Consider the following 20,829-nt stretch of genomic DNA (forward strand, 5'->3'; position numbering starts at 1 on the left):
CAACACACACAAAGTTATTTCAGTTCTCTGTGGGCATCTCACCTTCCCACTGCAGTATGAACTCCTGAGGACAGACCTCAGGGTTTATTTATGTTCTGTTCTTGCCACATTGCCCAGAGCAAATGAGGCTGCAAAAGTTGAATTTTGGGGCTGAGTTTAACTTTTAGGGACGGGACTGGTGATTTGAGCTACTCAACTTCCACTTTTTTTAGCTGTGTCTTCTGTTCCGACTTAACTAATTTGCAATTTTGTTGATTCTAATGTCTTTTGATAGGAATAATAACTACAGTTATCAGAGTGGGTAGCTACCATTTATTAATAAGCACTTATGTGCCTGGCACAGTGCATTTAATGTATTCTCTCATGTAATCCTCACAGCAAAAGTCGTGTCACCATTTTATAGAGTAGGAAAGAGTCTGAATAATTAAGTGACTTACCTAAGATCATATAATCAGTTTAAACTCAGGACTAACCCAGAATTTTAGACTTAGAACCACTGTACTATTGAGTCTCCCAAGTATAAGAAACAGAAGGGAATACTGAAAAGAACTAACACATTGATTTATTCACCTATCAGTCCAACTGTCCAACCAAGGAAACACGCATTCACTGAGTTGTTGTCATCTTTAGACTGGGCTAGTCAAAGACAGATGAGACTCCTTCTTGGGAGATAAAGGGCAGGAACTATCTTGGGGACCCTTTGATGTCTAAGTCACCTTTTTCTTTTCTCTCGCTCTCTCCTACTTCTTCATATCCGGGGACACTCTATCTAGTGTGAGGGCTACAAAAAATTGCCTCTGACATCACATATTCTCCAAGATGTTCTGTTTATGCTTAGGTGTAGGTTTTCATAAACACGCTACATGTTTTGTTGCAACGTATATAAAATATTCCCTTGTACATGTTGGGAGTATCTCCCCGCCACCGTCCCTGTGGGTCAGCCTGGATGACACAGATCCCCTTTGGCTGTCAGCTTTCTTCTCTTCCTTATACCATCTCTCCCAGCCCCTCCACCCACAGAATCATCATTTACCTGTGGGAGGCTGAGAGCCTTGCTCTGACTCATTACATGTGTTCCTAAATCCATATTCTCTGCCAGGACTTTTCTCTTTCCCTGCAAGACCTAAACTCTTGGAAAGCAAAGCTAGCAAGAGAGATTTGCTGATCTGGCTAACTGGGGGAAGGGCTCCTGGGTACAAGATAACACAAGATAAAAACTACACCTGTTAATATTTCAGAAAAAAAAATCTCACGTTTAGGTGCTTAGAAATATGTTTATATTTATATATGGGTGTGTATCTACAATCTTTGGTCATTTATTATTGTTTATTTTGTTTGCCCACGCTGACAAACCAGATTATTGGTTCTGCTTATACTGGATGGAGAATAAAAGACAAAAGTGATGCAACAAAGCCATAAACTGTTTAATTTCAGTTTTGTGCGGCTTGTTGTAGAGCCAGCTGCTTTATCCCACAGGACTTATTTTTATACTGTTCTGCCAGTATTCAACTTCATTGACCCCAAATGTTTTCTAAGTATGGAATTTGGAGTTCCGTCTTGTCTGAAATTTTATTAGAAGATTGTCTCTTTAGCCTGAATCAGAAACTGCCTTCCAAATAGTGTATTGGAAAACATTAGTGAATTGTCTAGAATTTGCTAAGAGGAGAACATGATTTATTGATTGTCTTCTGAGCATTTTTCTTGTTGCAGTAGAGAATTATCATAGCCTTGTTTGAAAAATTATAATTAAGATTGTTTTGTTGTTTCAGGGATAGACCCCTGTTTACTAGATTTTTGAATGGAAAATAAATTCTGCCTTCACAGACTTTTAAGTATGAGGCATTAGAGGGAGAAATGCCAAGATGATGGAAAAAAAAAAAAAGTAATACATAGTTTGTTGAACTTTTTTTTTAGTACTCAGTATATGGAGAAATTCCAGTTTCAGATACTAAGCTAGTATTTTCTGCATATAAGTCAAATATTTGCATTGGGCATCTTTCAGCCCATTAGTCTGTAATGCCGTGTTGGGAATGAATTGAAAGTGGGCTTCCTTCTTGGCACAGTGGTTAAGAATCCGCCTGCCAACGCAGCAGACACGGGTTTGAGCCCTGGTCCGGGAAGATCCCACATGCCACGGAGCAACTAAGCCCGTGCGCCACAACTACTGAGCCTGCGCTCTAGAGCCCGCGAGCCACAACTACTGAAGCCCATGCGCCACAACTACTGAGCCTGTGCTCTAGAGCTCGCGAGCCACAACTCCTGAGCCCGTGCGCCTAGAGCCCGTGCTCCACGACAAGAGAAGCCACTGCAATGAGAAGCCCGCGCACCGCAACAAAGAGTAGCCCCCGCTCACCGCAGCTAGAGGAAGCCCACACGCAGCAACGAAGACGCAACCCAGCCAAAAATAAATACATAAGAAAAAGAAACTGACTGACTGTTAGTTTAGTTTGCACCTCACTGTGTTGTCCTCAAGGATTAACAAGAAAGGCTGGTCACCACCCAGCCCTCACTCCCCCCACCACCCATATATCCACACATGTGAGCACACAACACACACACAGACACGCACACTCTCTCTCTCTGTCTCTCTCTCTCTCTTTCTCTCCTTCTCCCCCCTTCCAGGATTGCTTCATCATGGTCCCCACTTGAGCATTTCGTCTGAGATGATAGCCGGTTCTAGCTCCAGATTATCCGTTACAGGCTATCACAGGCATATCTTTGCACTGAGGTTTTCTCCACCCAGAGCTAATGGCTGTTTTCAGAACTATTGACATTTACGTAGTTAGAGGCACATTAACTGAATGTTTTCCAGGGTGTCAGACACAGTGCTTAGCGTGGTATGTTCATTCAGTGGTCACATGTATCTTGTGCTGGCAGCTAATCCTGTGACATCTGCTTTGCAGGTGAGAAAACTGATGATCTGAGAACTCAGAGGACTTGTTCAGGGCTAGACGACTGATGAGAAACGGAGCTGGGAAGCCTGTGCTCTCGCACCCACTGCCATTCTGCTTCAGTTTAATTATCTAAAGTGTGAAGACTGGCACCCAAGTTCCTTGATAGTCTGTCTCTAATCCATCTTCCCTACCTTACCTCTCAAAGCATCCTTACACACTATTCCTGCTGTAATTTGTGAGATAGCTGACCTTTGGATGCGTATGGGCTTACTCTGATTCAGGCATGTTAGCGTAGAACAAGTGTATCTGGAATTGAATTAACTTTAGTGAGATAATTTTTCAGTAAAGGAAGCGTTCAGGACGTGGTGGTTGCTATGGATTATGATTCCTATAACCATTGATACCCCACCTCTTTTCTACTGGAACTTTCATTTTGTTTACCTGTCTCTCATTGGATAGGTGCTTCAGAGAATCTGACCTCTGTTCTGGCTTCTGGTGTGAATCTTGTCAGTAACTGGTTAGGTAAGGGGAAGGTGTTCAGATACTGGATAATGAGATATGGAAATAGCTGGGTGGTTTTCCCTTACTCTTAAAAGAAATTTGTTATATTGTATGGATGATAAGTTGCTTTAAAATGCATCAATATAAAAACAGTGTTAATGGGTTTGTGTGCATGTGTAAGATAACTTTAAACTATACCTTGACATCCCGTAAAAGAAATCAGTGCTATGGAGGGAGCTATGAAATTATTTCACATATTCTTACTGAAATGTGTACAAGAAGGTTTGCTACTTAACTGAAGAAATGTTGGACATAACTTTCATTGGTGATTGGTGCATGTAGTTCACTAGAAATGTTATACAGTTTCCCTCACTATTGTATGAATAAGGCAAGGAATCTAGTTAGTCCAGATGTCTAATAACCTTGTAATTGCACTCAAGATCTAGATCTTGGTTTGTTCTATATTCCATCACCAACATCACAGAAAACTGTGTCATCTGATTTGACTACATGGTTGGTTGGTCATACCTTCAAAATATTGTAGCATCTAACACCTTGGAGAGAAATATTCACATAAAGTTCTTATTAGATGTCTGAAAACAGAACATAGGGACATAAAAGTTTTTATAACGGTTTTTGTGCCTGGTTGGTGATATCGTTGAGTTATGGCAGTCCTGGGCTAAACGAATTTGTGATTTCTTGTTATTTGCAATACGGTTTTCTCATGGGTTAAGCCAATTTTGATTGGGTTTATTTGCAGCCAAAAGCATTCTGATATAAGGTTTGTATGAGCAGAATTGACTACGTAATTTGTGGGGCTCAGTGCAAATGAAATCAGGACTTCTTATTAAAAAGTTATTAACAATTTCAAGACAGTGACAGTAGAATGTTAAACTAAGTGAGGAATCCTCCTGAGCACAGAGCCATGTGCATGTCCAGGAAGCTGCCTTACCTGTGAAAACCTTGAATAGAATGCTTCCCAGCTAACCCAGGGGAGAAATCTAAATCTGCAGGAAAACTCTTTCCTTGGGGATTAGGATTTGTTACTCCCTCTTGGTCAGGATGATTTCTGAACTAGGCTTACTTGGAGAAATTGAGCCAAATGAGAAGTTACTAAAAGAGCTATTTCCAATTTCTTAAAATATTATGATCCTTCTTTCAGAACCAGTCATTTTCCTAGGTTGACCAGATGGAGCAAACATAAACTATCTTAAAGCCTACTATGCTCAGCCTCATGGTTAAAATCTATTGTGTTCAGTGTCATGGAAACCTGAGCAACTTATACGTTTTTGTCTCATAAAGACCTACCATTCTTCTACTAATAAAGTGTGAAAAGTGGGATCTAAAAGATTAACTTTATGCATATCATTTGGGGTGACCAGCTATCGATGGAGATGGTAAGAGGCTTTTCTTACAGGAAACTTTTATTGCTTATAGCACACTTTCAGCCAGAGCATCTTCTGCTAGAGGGATAAAGCAATAAGATTATTCATGTAGGTAAGCTTAAAGAAGGCAAAAAAAAGCAATGCAAGGCTCAATATCATTCTAGACTTTAATGTTTGTCAGGTTTAAGTACATATATTCAAAGGTATGGGCTGCCCATGGGTTGGCATTTTTACTTGAGGACCATTGATCCTCAGGATCTGAGGAAGTTTGTTCAATGATTTTTGAATAAATTGAGTGTGGCGTTTTTCCCAAGAGGGAAGGCAAATGTAACTATTTCTAAATCCAGAGAGATTGCAATGACTCCTCTGTAGATCATGAAACCAACAGCTATCAGTTGTGGTGACAGAGCAATTAACACACTCCCAATTTAGGAGGGTCCCTCAACATCCCAACCCTGCCATTCTAGTAAGAGTTCCCTTGGCATCAGTTGGCTGAGAAAAAGTAATAATGACAAAGGATCCTATGAATTCCATGGGTTAAACGTAAAGTATTTGCACACATCTGAAATAATGTGCATGTAAGTATTCATTAGATCTACAGGAAGTTTGTGATGTCCATATGGCTTGAAGTAGCCCATATGGTTAAGGCAAAGGCCTTCAAGTTGAGGGAGGAAAATTTGTTCACGGGGAAGAGTTCACCTGTGGATAGGGTGTGAAGAGGACAGCAGGTATCCAAGGGGAGGGGGCAAGATTCAAGAGTTTGCTTTCTAGCCAACATTACTAAGTTAGGAAAGATTTCCCTACTCAGATTTGAATAATTTTACCCACCCCCCCCCCAACCCCAGAACATAGCTCTGTCCCTTTTGGAGACAAATTCATCCATTTATTATTCCCAGATAGTATCTTAGGCTTTTCTACTTCCCCATTTATTTTTCTCATACTATTCTTCTCCCCAGAAATTCCTGACATATTGGGAATTCCCTGGTGGTCCAGTGGTTAGAACTCTGCGTTCTCACTGCCGAGGGCCTGGATTCAATTCCTGGTTGGGGAACTAAGATCCCACAAGCAGCATGGTGTGGCAAAAAAAAAAAAAAAATTTTTTTTTTAAAGAAAAAGATTTAAGGGGAAAAAATTCCTTACATATCCATTCCTGGCTAGCCCTGTTCTAACCATTATGAAGATCAAGGTCATATATGCCACCCCCTCTGGGAAACCTTCTCTGAAGTAGCATTTATTTTGCACAGGACCTGCATTTTCTCGCTTGGATGTGACTGTCCCTCTGTCTTCCTGTGTTCCATTCTGAGGATGCTCATCTTATGCTCCAAAGTAGACTCTAACTCCCTGAAAAAAGAGACTCCATCTTATACTTTATTGTATGACCAAGAGCTCTTAGATTGATGCTGCTTTGTGGTAAGTATGCCGTAATGTTACTGAACTCAAGTCCAGGGCTGCTTTCCATCTGAAAATCAATAACTAAGAGAGAGGCAAATGTTGATAGAAGGAAAATTGCTTTAATCCTAATGACGGCAATCTGGGGAGATGGTGGACTCAGTGTCCGCAGAAACCAACTCCAAAGATTCTGCTTGGCCGTGAAAGTTTTTAAAGGGAAAAGGGGAAGTAATCTCAGTTAATCTTTGAGATAGGGGGTCAGAGTCTTTGCCATCCCCTACTGTGTGCAGGTTTGTCAACTTCATGTGACCTTTCTTTAGTTGCTATCTTGTTCACACAGTTTGTTCATGAGATTACTGAAGGGCAAGAGATATGATCATTTGTTAATTACTTATTCTTCATTTCTACTTCTTTGATCTACAGAAAGAACCAACAGCAAGGTATTGTGTGATCAAAAGATTTGAAAGGTGTGCTGGGCCAGAGGTGAATAGAGAATGGGTGCACCTGATTTAAAAGTTAGTTACAATGTAGCTTTGCTAAATTGACAAAACAAAAGTGGTTTCCTGTGGAGGGCGGTTTCCTGCAAAGAGCTGCTTACAGTAATATTTTTGTTGGTTTTTCTTTGACGCTTAGACATTAATGTGCATTATTTGGCTGTTTATATCAGGTTATGAAAATTATGAAAATTACAAAAACACAAAGTTCTAGGTGGGAGAATCTTAATTGTGACCCCCTTAGGAAGAGAATGTTTGAAGAAGTATAGTTAGATATATAAACAACTCAGTGGAGAAATAGGTAATTAAAGGCATGTTAAAAAGAACATTGGGAAACCAGAAGACTGATTTCTAGTCCAAAATAATTTTACGACACGATACTTTGTTGTGACTAAATCCCCCGTGGCTAAACCTGTGCTTGGCAAATGCTCATTCAATATTTGTTGGGTGAATGAATGATGAATGAATGAAAGCATGGGAATGATCGGAGCTGTAGGTAAAACCACTAGCTCCCTTATTGCTGATTCATCTGAACATCTTCCAGCCTATGTTTTCCCAGCGGCAAAATTAAAGGGGTTGGATCAGAATACCTCTTCAGTGTCTTTGAGATCTTTTCCATGACCAATATGATTTCGTAACTTAAAGCATCATGATTACATGATGCGATTTGCAGAGTGTTCTAAAATTTCTCCTCCTGTATGTCAGAGGGGCTGAGGTTTCACAGCTGGAAAGGAACACTCCTTTGCATTTTACAGCCTTTGTGTTCCTTGAAATTTTTCTATTAAATAGTCATTTTAAGTTTTTATTAGCTCACACCTTACTGAGACCATTTATGGCAGTTGTGTGGTCAGGCGTTAGGAAAGTGTCTCTGAGACGGAGTAGCAGAGGATGCAGCAAGTGTAGAAGGTGTTGCAGAGCCCAGGGGAAGAGCAATTGACAGGCAGCCTCCAGGCCTGGAGGGTCAGAGGTTGCCGTGAGTCCATTTGAAAGGATACCTCCAGGTCAAGATTCACTCTTGGAAGCTGGTGAAACTCTCAGCTGTATCTCTATTTAATTGTGACTAGAAGGAATAATTGAATTTTTGTTCAAACTCAAGTTCATTGTTGAGGATTTCTGCGAATATGAGATATTGCTCTACCTCATCCTTTGTGTTGAGATGAGAATCACTTTTACTTGAGGTTAGGTTGTAAGGCAAAAATTTGTTCAACAGTTACCCCTTAATGTTCTTTAGCAAGATGCCCCATTAGAGAACAATGGAAGCGATCATAGCGTAGAACAGCCAGCTTTTCCATAGGTATTGGAATGAACCATATTTTCCTTAACTGGCTGTAGCTGATGGAGCTGGCTTGTACCCGAGGGCCAATTTTTTCCCTGAAAAATGTTTCATTAAATGCTAGGATCCTACTTGGTATTCAAGGTAACAACATGCTCATACTCTGCATAGGACTTGAGACTAACTGAGAGCTTCAGATTCAGGCTCCCTCTGGGATTTGCACTCACTGAGTGGAATGGTGGTGTCCCAAAATCACGACACTTGCAGAAGTTGTTCTTTCTTTCTGTCTCTGTCTCATCTTTCTCCCTCAATCTCTCTTCTCTCCTCTCTCTCTCTCCCCCCTCCCCCCAACCCCCATACTTGTATAATGACATAACTAAATTGGCAAAAGGAAATGGGCAGAGGATGTAACCCCACTGCTCATGCTCATGCTAATTGTGATACTTTTCTAAACTTCACAGAGTGCCTTCTATCCAAGAATCTGCCTCTTATGTACCAGGGGTTAGTTTTCTCCTTCTTCCATGACAAATTACTACAAATTTAGTGGCTTAAAGTAGTAAAGATTTCTTATATTACAGTTCTGTAGGTTAGAAGTTCAACACGGGTCTCACTGGGTTAAAATTAAGGTGTCCCCCAGGAATCTTTGTGTCTGGAGACTCTAGGGCAGAAGTTGTTTTCTACTCATTCAAGTTGTTGGCAGAATTTGGTTCCTTGTGGTTATGGAACCGAGGTCTGTGTTTCTTTGCTGTCAGTCAGCTGTGAGTTGATCCCAACTTCTTTTTAAAATATTTTTACTTTTTAATACTATTTATCTATCTATCTATCTATCTATCTATCTATCTATCTATCTATGGCTGTGCCGGGTCTTAGTTGTGGCATGCGGACTCTTAGTTGCGCCATACCTGTGGGATATAGTTCCCCGACCAGGGATCGAACCCAAGCCCCCTGCATTGGAAGTGCAGAGTCTTGCCCACTGGACCACCGGGGAAGTCCCCAATCCCAACTTTTAGAGGCTGCCTGATGCATTGGCTCCTGGACCCCTTCCTCCATCCTCAAGGCCCCAGCAATGCAGGCTGAGTGCCTCTTATGTTTCCAGTCTCTCTTGCCTTTTCCATCATTTCTCTCACTGACTTTTCTGCCTTTGTCTTTTACTTTAAAGGGCCTATGTGATTACAGTGGATCCATCTGGATAATTAGCATAATCTCCCTAATCCAAAGTCCATAACCTTAGTTCCATCTACAAAGGCCCTTTTGCTTTGTACTATAACATATTCTCAGGTTCTAGGGATTGGGATGTGGAAATCTTGGGGGTAGGTTGGAGAGGTAGAAGATGAGTATTATTCTGTCTGCCGTGGACCACCTGAAAGGAGCTGGCCTTTCTGTTTTGTCCTAAAATCCAGGGAAGCTCCATACTGTCAGCTTCTCCAAGGAATGATTTTTATGAATAGCTAATTCCAGGAGATGGGGACCAGGAGGGGGAGGGCCTGGAAATGGCTCTGTGTCCCTCAGTGACTGTACTTATCAAAGATAATGGATAATTTCACTGCTTTCCTGGCTGGTGAGCAGCTGTGATACAGTTCCATGGGAAGCATTATTATTGTTGCTTAGGGAGGGGATAAGAGGAAAAATAGAGGTAAGCCACATGAAGAAATGCTCAGTTTTTGTTGTGTTTTCGGGTACAAAAAGGACTGCACACTAGTCAGATCTCTTCTTTTTGGAGCTCAAAGATTTAAACATTGAATAAAAATGCAGTCCATCGTACTTCTGGAGCAATGAGCTTCCCGAAATAGCTCATTAAGATGTCATAACTCCTTTGATGGGCTGATATTTTGACATTTCTAAGCTCACAATTTGCCTTTTGTGTATTGTACAGTATCTCATGAAGGGACCAACAAAACCCTGTTACAATAAAGCTGATGTATTAGCACCATCAAACGTACATTCCCTTGGTTATTCAGTCACTTCATATAAGTAATTAACTCCACTTTTCTAGATGGCAGGCTAGTTTTCAAAGCCAGAGATGCCCACTGTTGGTTTCAAATGCAGTTTGTTGCTAACAGAGCAAATAGAAATGAGATGCAGGACTAGTGTTACTGGGAAAGGCAGAGAATTCAGTGCAGGTGACATTTGGATGCTAGGAATTTGAGCTGGTTCAATTATTTTCCAGTTTTTAACAAGACTTGTCTGTGCACCGGCAAGCAAGGCTTTGAAATATGACACCTTGCTCAGGTACTGTGCCCCATGAGTAGAGAGGCAGTGTCTCCAGTTAATGTGAGATTCTAGGAAGCTATGGTGATGGCATGGAGACCTCTTTTCTTTGCATCTCAGGAAACCCACATCCTTGAAGTAAAATGAATTTTTTAAGAGATAAGTTAGATCATGTCACTCTCTGACCCAAACCCTGCAATAACTTTGTAAAACCCATAAAGTTTACTTGGACCTCCAATGCCAGAAGTCAGTGCTATTTAAAGGGTGGTCAGTGTCAGTTCATAAACTCTTGCTGGTCCTGTACCTGCCCCAGAATAAAATCAGCAATGTCACTAAACACTGTTTAATTCAGCTGACATGGATATATATGTTTATATATGTATGCGTATATATAATATTTAGTAGCAACATATTCTCAATGAAGGAGGGGATGCACTGACATATATAGGTATATACATGGTACATATATACATACTTACATATATGTATACTCATATGTATATGTTTGTGTATGCATATACATGTGTATACATACACACACGTGTCTGAATATTTTTCACTTGTCTCTTTTGCTCCCTTTAGTCTTTGATTTTAACTCACCTCAGAAATCACCTTTTCAATTGAGGATTCTCTGGCCATCTATCTGAACTTTTACCACCTTCAGCCTACCCACCATTTGCTATTCCACATCCTTGTTTCTTTTTTTTCTCCTAAGCACTAATTAGTAATTATTTGCTATATAGTTTACGTATTTTTGTTGTTACTGTTTTTTATTGTCTTTCCCTGTAGAGGTATGCTCCATGAAAGCAGAGATAATATTCTGTTTTGTTTAATTCTGTATCCCAACTTCTAGAAATGTACCTGGCACATAGTAAGGATTCAGTAAATATTTTTTGACTGAAATATTGAATCAGTGATTAGAGAAATTAATAGATTAATGAATAAATAGGTAAATGTATGAATAGATGAATGGATGAATGAAAAAATACATGGATATGTAAAAGTAGATCAATAAATGAGTGGATGGGTGGGTAGGTGAATGAAGGAATATACGATATTATAAAACCTCATGTTGTTTCTCTATATGTATAAACCTGAAGGTGGAGCATCTAATCTCTGGTTTAAGCTGATTGACTCTTCCAGCACTGCGGTAGTGAGATGTTTTCCTATCGATTAATTACCATGCATGTGGGCTGGTTGTCTCCTGATCTCCTATGGAGCACAGGTCTATCGCTTATAGAAGAGTAATCTATGATCTGAATGATGACAATTCAAGAATGTAGTTTTAGAGACTGACTGCTACCCAGAACTCTGACTCACTGTGAGTGAACAGAATCGAAAGGACTTGAGGTTTCATACTATGGGAAGGAATGCATCGGGGTGACTAATATCTTGAGCACTGAAGTTAAATGAACAAACAGATCAAATCCTACTTCTGCGTACCATCTATGTGGCTTCAGGGACCTCACCTACCTTTTCTAAGCCTCAGATTTCATGCCTGTGATATGAAGATAATTACTTCCTAGGAATGCTGTGAGCATGAAATGAAATAATGTTTGTAAAGATAAAGTTAAATGTTTATAAAATTAACATAGAGCCAACACAGTGTAGTCACTTAATAAATCCTGCCCAGCTCTGCATGCTGTTCCTTGCTTTGCACCCTTTAATTCTGCTATCAGCAATTTTGGAGGAATGTGACATCTGTCATTTCCAAACCTGCTTTCCTTTTACTCACACCATTAAGAGATTTGGTTTGGTTTGTTTATTTATTTATTTGTTAGTTTCTTACCAGGACACAAATAATCAAGTTTCCCAAAGGATTACACATACATTGCTAGAGTTTGTGAGATGTGTTTACATACATTGAATGTTTTTAGTTTTAAGCGTTGTACATTTTAATTTGTATAAGGATAAAACTATAGCACATATCGGAAAGAGTAAAGTGTTAAAAATACAAATTAAAGAAAAGTAATAGGAAATTAATAGTACATACGCTATGTGGACAAGGCAAAAAAAAAAAAATGCAGTGGTCCTATAGTTTTGGAAATGTCCATTTTGTTACTGGCAGCTCTAAATGCTGCCACAGCACGCTGACAACAGAGGTTGTTGCTATCTGGTGTTGCCAGGTCATCCGTCTCTGTTGCAGCTCAAGTTGAAGTTCATCCTTGGTCGTTGCATTGCTCGTGGTCCATTGCTCACTCCCGTTTCATTTCCATCTCTCAGCAACCTACTCAGTTAAGTCAGGGCAGTGTTAGAAAAGGCAATGTCTTGTGCTCTTCAACTATCTAATTTCATAATGATAACAGCTCTATGCTATTGGTAGTATTATTCATAGTTTATAGACCTGGAAACTAAGGCTTAGTGAAATACATAACTCAATAGATGTCACAGAAGGTGGATGACAGAGAAAACTTGAATCTCTCTGACCTTAATAGACCCTCTCTTTGTCCTATATTAGTGGTTCTCAACCCATGCTGCATATTAGAAGCCGTTGAAAATACCATTGCCTGTGGTCTCGTAACAGGCCAGTTGACCTGGAATTCTGGGGTGGGGTCTGCATGCGATATTTTAATCTTATTTTTCCCTAATATTTTACTTTGAAAATTTGAAACCCACAGTTATTTTGAAATAATAGCACAATAAACACCCTTCCCTTCACCTAAAGCTATCAGTTATTAATATTTTGCCCTATTTACTTAATCTCCAATCCTCATTCCCTTCCATCATGTCTTTTGTATGCATACACGAACACACTTATTTACCTCTTTTATTTCCCTAGTCCATTTGCAAGTAAGCGATAAACATGGTGATACTTTGCTCTTAAATCTGCAACATGTGCGGACCTGGAAAAACATTCTCCCCCATCACCACAGTATCATTTTTATGCCCAAGATATCTAATACTGATGAAATAACATACTTATTTTGTGTATTACATATTGTTCACATACAAATTTCCCCAATTGTTTCAAAACTATACTTCATTGCTTTTATAAAAATCAGGGCTCAGTTAAGGATTCCACACTGCATTTGAGTTTCACGACTCTTCAGTCTCCATTAATCAAGAATGCAGTTTGGCCAACTATAACCCAGAGTCCGAATCTGGTTTACTACTTGGTTGTCTATGACCTGCAAGGTAAGAATGGATTTTACATTTTTACATGGTAGAAAAAAAATCGAAAAAAAAATAACACTCCGTGAATTATTTAAAATCAAATTTCAGTGTCTATAAATAAAGTTGTAATGATATGGCCACATTCATATGTTCACGTATTGTCCATGAATGCTTTTAGGGCTACAAGAGCAAAATTGAGTAGCTGTAACAGAGGTCATATGGCAAAGCCTAAAATATTTCCTGTTTGGGCTTCTACAGAAGAAGTTTTTGACCCTGATGTAGAACATTCCACTGACTTAAAGGAAATATTTTCATGACTTAGATATTTTAAAGAATCCAAGCTAGCTTTGTAGTTGAATCTCCCACAACCCGGAATTGTTTTCTCATTTTTAGATTCAGATCAAACATTTTGGCAACAGTTGAAATTGGTGATGTTATACATGTTTCCCTGCATCATGTCAGGGGTCACACAATGTTGGTGTGTTTCTCTGTTCTTTTGTTTAGACGTTTTCTATTGGCATTACTACAGTCTGTAGATCATTTCCTCTGCAATATCTAAATGTGCGGCTATGTCTATCTATTGAAATATTAATTTTCAATATATTTTTTAATTCTAGAATTTTATTTAATTCTAGAATTTTATTTTCTTAAATTCCATTCCCCTGGTTTAATTTTCTATAACTTTACTTAATTTGCCACAGTTTTATTTTTTAAAATATTTTGGCATGCATAGTAATTTTTGATTAAATGCTTTTCATTTTATCAAAAACAATTGTAGAGGCTCCAGATGAAAAATTATTTCAGAAAAGAATTATCTATACTGGTCAGATAGAGTAGAAGACACTAATTCTATCAGGAACTGAGTTGAGTTGAGGCTTGATGGTAGTTTTTGTAAACATGTGTGAGGTGATAGTCTGCCTGTATAGGTGATAATGTACAGTTGCTTGGATAGACAAACAGGGGTTTTGTTGTAGGGCCAATTCTGAAGCCTGCTCTTAAATCTGCTCTCTTTCAAGCTGCATCAAGGGCTCACGGTGATGACTGGACATGTGCTATACACATTTTAATTTTAGCTGGGCTACTTGGAATATTTATAAACTTCTTAAGGCTCTCTAGAGGGGTTAATTTATCTTCTGTTATTTTCCAGAAAAGTGTTATTATAGACATTTTTGCCCCCAAGATTGAGTAATTTAAAATGGGCTCATTTCAGGATTAGGCCAGATAACCAGGTAGCACTGGTAGATCATTTGCATGTATAGTGGTTGTTCAAATAGATATATGGAAACTGATCATATTTGTGCTTTGTTTTCAATTCTAGATTATCGATTTTTTTCCCCAACATGAGATTTTATACAAGTATCACTTGTTTTGTGTTTGGTTATTTCTTTTTTTTTAATAAACTTTAGTGTTTAGAAAAGTTATAGATTTATAGAAAAAAATGTGAAAATAGTTCAGAGTGTTCCTGTAAATCCCACACCCAGCTTCCCCTGTTATTAACACTTTACATTAGTTAGGTATGTTGTTTTTATAATTAATGGATGAATATTGATATATTAAGTAAAGCCCATGCTGGATTCATATTTTTTGTTGGAGAATGGTATTAGAAACAAAAATCTGGGCATTGGGTGTGCTTCTTGCTCCTGGAGTGTTGTTGCTTCTCGGTCCTCACAGATGACAGAGCAAAGAACATATGGTATACCCTAACTCACTCTGTCTGTCTGTCTGTCTATCTATTTATCTATCTACTTACCTACCTACCTACATACCTACACACATATATAAATATTTCTACATGTGACCATCTCTATCTCTATTAAGCAAACATGAATTCATACTGATGGCGCCAATTCTAATCTATTACCACATGCATCATTCTTGTCTCCTTCCCTACTTATCTTTATTTTTTCTTCTGCAGTGATATAAAGTCAGGCTTATTGACATATAATTTACATTCAGTAAAATTCACCCTTTTAGTGAACCCTTTGAGTTTTGACAAATGCATGCAGTAGAATAAATACCATCATAATCAGGATATAGAACATTTTCATCATTCCAAGAAGTCCCCTCCCACCTCTGTAGTCAATCCCTTGTCCCACCTCTGTAGTCAATCCCTTGTCCCACCCCCAGACTCTGAAACTATTCATTTATTTTATGTCCTTGTAGTTTTGCCATTTCCAAAATGTCATATAAATGGAATCATACAGTATTTTTTCATTTGAGTCTGGCTTCTTTCACTTAGGATAATGTATTTGAGATTCATCCATGTTGTTTCCTGTATGAAGTAGTTTGTTCCTTTGTATTGCTCAGTAGCATTTCATTGAATGGATGTACCACAGTTTGTTTATTCATTTCAAGGACATTTGTGTTGTTTCCAGTTTTGGGGAGCTACGAATAAAGCTACTATAAACACATACAGGTGTTTGTGAGAACAGTTTTCATTTCTTTAGGAGTGTGATTGCTGGGTCCGATGGTAAGAGTGGTGTATTTTAATTTTTATTTATTTATTTTTAATGTATTTATTTGCTTATTTATTGGCTGCGTTGGGGCTTCGTTGCTGCACGCAGGCTTTCTCTACTTGTGGCATGTGGGGGCAGTAGTGGGATTGCTGGGTCATACGGTAGTTCTATTTTTAGATTATTAAGGAACCTCCATACTCTTCTCCATAGTGGCTGTATCAATTTACATTCTCACCAACAGTGCAAGAGGGTTCCCTTTTCTCCACACCCTCTCCAGCATTTGTTGTTTGTAGATTTTGTTTGTTTGTTTGTTAAAGGTTTCCCATGAGTTCTTTGTTTTATTTTTATTTTTTTTAACATCTTTATTGGAGTATAATTGCTTTACAGTGGTTTGTTAGTTTTTGCTTTATAACAAAGTGAATCAGCTATACATATACATATATCCCCATATCTCCTCCCTTTTGTGTCTCCCTCCCACCCTCCCTATCCCACCCCGCTAGGTGGTCACAAAACACCGAGCTGATCTCCCTGTGCTATGCAGCTGCTTCCCACTAGCTATCTATTTTACATTTGGTAGTGTATATATGTCCATGCCACTCTCTCACTTCGTCCCAACTTACCCTTCCCCCTCCCCATGTCCTCAACTCCATTCTCTATGTCTGTGTCTTTATTCCTGTCCTGCCCCTAGGTTCACCAGGACCTTTTTTTTTTTTTTTTTTAAGATTCCATATATATGTGTTAGCATACAGTATTTGTTTTTCTCTTTCTGACTTACTTCACTCTGTATGACAGATTCTAGGTCCATCCACCTCACTACAAATAACTCAATTTTATTTCTTTTTATGGCTGAATAATATTCCATTGTATATATGTGCCACATCTTCTTTATCCATTCATCTGTCAATGGACACTTAGGTTGCTTCCATGTCCTGGCTATTGTTAAGTAGAGCTGCAATGAACATTGTGGTACCTGACTCTTTTGGAATTATGGTTTTCTCTGGGTATATGCCCAGTGGTGGGATTGCTGGGTCGTATGGTAATTCTACTTTTAGTTTTTTAAGGAACCTCCATACTGTTCTCCATAGTGGCTGTATCAATTTATATTCCCACCAACAGTGCAAGAGGGTTCCCTTTTCTCCACACCCTCTCCAGCATTTACTGTTTGTAGATTTTTTGATGATGGCCATTCTGACTGGTGTGAGGTCATACCTCATTGTAGTTTTGATTTGCATTTCTCTAATGATTAGTGATGTTGAGCATCCTTTCATGTGTTTGTTGGCAATCTGTATATCTTCTTTGGAGAAATGTCTATTTAGGTCTTCTGCCCATTTTTGGATTGGGTTGTTTGTTTTTTTGATACTGAGCTGCATGAGTTGGTTGTATATTTTGGAGATTACTCCTTTGTCAATTGCTTCTTTTGCAAATATTTTCTCCCATTCTGAGGGTTGTCTTTTCGTCTTGGATATGGTTTCCTTTGCTGTGCAAAAGCTTTTAAGCTTCATTAGGTCCCATTTGTTTATTTTTGTTTTTATTTCCATTTCTCTTGGAGGTGGGTCAAAAAGGATCTTGCTGTGATTTATGTCATAGAGTGTTCTGCTTATATTTTCCTCTAAGAGTTTTACAGTGTCTGGCCTTACCTTTAGGTCTTTAATTCATTTTGAGTTTATTTTTGTGTATGGTATTAGGGAGTGTTCTGATTTCATTGTTTTACATGTAGCTGTCCAGGTTTCCCAGCAACACTTATTGAAGAGGCTGTCTTGTCTCCATTGTATATTCTTGCCTTCTTTATCAGAGATAAGCTGACCATATGTGCGTGGGTTTACCTCTGGGCTTTCTATCCTATTCCATTGATCTATATTTCTCTTTTGGTGCCAGGACCATATTGTCTTCATTACTGTAACTTTGTAGTATAGTCTGAAGTCAGGGATCCTGATTCTTCCAGCTCTGTTTTTCTTTCTCAAGATTGCTTTGGCTATTTGGGGTCTTTTGTGTTTCCATACAAATTGTAAATATTTTTCTTCTAGTTCTGTGAAAAATGCCATTGGTAGCTTGTTAGGGATTGCATTGAATCTGTTGGTATTGTCTTTAATTTCTTTCACTGGTGTCTTATAGTTTTCTGCATATAGGTCTTTTGTCTCCTTAGGTAGGTTTATTCCTAGGTATTTTATTCTTTTTGTTGCATTGGTAAATGGGAGTGTTTCCTTAATTTCTCCTCCAGATTTTTCGTCATTAGTGTATAGGAATGCAAGAGATTTCTGTGCATTAATTTTGTATCCTGCTACTTTACCAAATTCATTGATCAGCTCTAGTAGTTTTCTGGTAGCATCTTTAAGATTCTCTATGTATAGTATCATGTCATCTGCACATAGTGACACTTTTACTTCTTCTTTTCCTATTTGTATTCCTTTTATTTCTTTTTCTTCTCTGATTGCCATGGCTAAAACTTCCAAAACTATGTTGAAAATAGTGGTGAGTGAGGGCAACCTTGTCTTGTTCATGATTTTAGAGGAAATGCTTTCAGTTTTTCACCATTGAGAATGATGTTTGCTGTGGGTTTGTCATATATGGTCTTTATTATGTTGTGGTGGGTTCCCTCTATGCCCACTTTCTGGAGAGCTTTTATCATAAATGGGTGTTGAATTTTGTTGGAAGCTTTTTCTCCATCTGTTGAGATGGTCATATGGTTTTATCCTTCAATTTGTTAATATAGGTTAACACATTGATTGATTTGCATATATTGAAGAATCCTTGTTTTCCTGAGATAAACCCCACTTGATCATGGTGTATGATTCTTTTAACGTGCTGTTGGATTCTGTTTGCTAGTATTTTGTTGAGGATTTTTGCATCTATGTTCATCAGTGATATTGGTCTGTAGTTTTCTTTCTTTGTGACATCTTTGTCTGGTTTTGGCATCAGGGTGCTGGTGGCCTTGTAGAATGAGTTTGGGAGTGTTCCTGCCTCTGCTATATTTTGTAGGAGTTTGAGAAGGACAGGTGTTATCTCTTCTCTAAATGTTTGATAGAATTCGCCTATGAAACCATCTGGTCCTGGGCTTTTGTTTGTTGGAAGATTTTTAATCACAGTCTGAATTTCAGTGCTTGTGATTGGTCTGTTTATATTTTCTATTTCTTCCTGGTTCAGTCTCAGAAGGTTGTGCTTTTCTAAGAATTTGTCCATTTCTTCCAGGTTGTCCATTTTATTGGCATATAGTTGCTTGTTTAATCTCTCATGATCCTTTGTATTTCTGCGGTGTCAGTTGTTACTTCTCCTTTTTCATTTCTAATTCTACTGATTTGAATCTTCTCCCTTTTTTTCCTTGATGAATCTGGCTAATGGTTTATCAGTTTTGTTTATCTTCTCAAGGAGCCAGCTTTTAGTTTTATTGATCTTTGCTATCGTTTCCTTCATTTCTTTTTCATTTATTTCTGATCTGATCATTATGATTTCTTTCCTTCTGCGAACTTTGGGGTTTTTTTGTTCTTCTTTTTCTTCTTGCTTTAGGTGTAATGTTAGGTTGTTTATTTGAGACGTTTCTTGTTTCTTTTTTTTTTCTTTTTTTTTTTTTAAAGTATGGTCAGGTTTTTTTTTTTTTTAATTAATTAATTTATTTATTTATGGCTGTGTTGGGTCTTCGTTTCTGTGTCAGGGCTTTCTCTAGTTGCGGCAAGTGGGGGCCACTCTTCATCGCGGTGCGCGGGCCTCTCACTGTCACGGCCTCTCTTGTTGCGGAGCACAGGCTCCAGACACGCAGGCTCAGTAATTGTGGCACATGGGCCTAGTCGCTCCGCAGCATGTGGGATCTTTCCAGACCAGGGCTCGAACCCGTGTCCCCTGCATTGGCAGGCAGATTCTCAACCCCTGTGCCACCAGGGAAGCCCTCTTGTTTCTTGAGGTAGGATTGTATTGCTACAAACTTCCCTCTTACAACCGCTTTTGCTGCATCCCATAAGTCTTGGGTCATCGTGTTTTCATTTACATTTGTTTCTAGGTATTTTTTGATTTCCTCTTTGATTTCTTCAGTGATCTCTTAGTTATTTAGTAGCATATTGATTAGCCTCTATGTGTTTGTATTTTTTACAGACTTTTTCCTGTAATTGATAGTAACTGATATCTAGTCTCATAGCATTGTGGTCAGAAAAGGTACTTGATATGATTTCAATTTTCATAAATTTACCAAGGCTTGATTTGTGACCCAAGACATGATCTATCCTGGAGAATGTTCCATGAGCACTTGAGAAGAAAGTGTATTCTGTTGTTTTTGGATGGAATGTCCTATAAATATCAGTTAAGTCCATCTGGTCTAATGTGTCATTTAAAGCTTGTGTTTCCTTATTATTTTCATTTTAGATGATCTGTCCATTGGTGAAAGTGGGGTGTTAAAGTCCCCTACTATGATTGTGTTACTGTCGATTTCCCCTTTTATGGCTGTTAGTATTTGCCTTATGTATTGAGGTGCTCCTATGTTGGGTGCATAAATATTTACAATTGTTATATCTTCTTCTTGGATTGATCCCTTGATCATTATGTAGTGTCCTTCTTTGTCTCTTGTAATAGTCTTTATTTTAAAGTCTATTTTGTCTGATATTTGAATTGCTACTCCAGCTTTCTTTTGATTTCCATTTGCATGGAATATCTTTTTCCATCCCCTCACTTTTAGTCTGTATGTGTCCCTAGGTCTGAAGTGGGTCTCTTGTAGACACCCTATATACGGGTCTTGTTTTTGTATCCATTCAGCCAGTCTGTGTCTTTTGGTTGGAGCATTTAATACATTTACATTTAAGGCAGTTATTGAAGTGTATTTTCCTATTCCCATTTTCTTAATTGATTTGGGTTTGTTATTGTAGGTTTTTTCCTTCTCTTGTGTTTCCTGCCTAGATAAGTTCCTTTAGCATTTGTTGTAAAGCTGGTTTGGTGGTGCTGAATTCCCTTAACTTTTGCGTGTCTATAAAGGTTTTAATTTCTCCGATGAATCTGAGTGAATTCCTTGCTGGGTAGAGTAATCTTTGTTGTAGGTTTTTCCCTTTCATCATTTTAAATATGTCCTGCCACTCCCTTCTGGCTTGCAGAGTTTCTGCTGAAAGATCAGCTGTTAACCTTATGGGGATTCCCTTGTAT

The 20,829-nt window shown here is 38.5% G+C and overlaps 1 long non-coding RNA gene across 7 annotated transcripts in view; it reads left to right on the forward strand.

Moving 5' to 3' along the window:
• Positions 1–20,829, forward strand: part of LOC309637548 — a 190,135-nt gene that overhangs the window by 133,879 nt on the left and 35,427 nt on the right. For 5 of the 7 annotated variants that reach the window (XR_014250626.1, XR_014250627.1, XR_014250628.1 and 2 more), the window contains exon 3: positions 6,025–6,190. The exons of the other annotated variants lie outside the window; for them this stretch is intronic. This is a non-coding gene — a long non-coding RNA (uncharacterized lncRNA). The remainder of the gene's footprint in view (positions 1–6,024; positions 6,191–20,829) is intronic. 7 annotated transcript variants of the gene reach the window in all.

The sequence above is a fragment of the Balaenoptera physalus genome, assembly GCF_965194825.1.
Source record: "Balaenoptera physalus genome assembly, chromosome: 11".
Classification (NCBI taxonomy): Eukaryota; Metazoa; Chordata; class Mammalia; order Artiodactyla; family Balaenopteridae; genus Balaenoptera; species Balaenoptera physalus.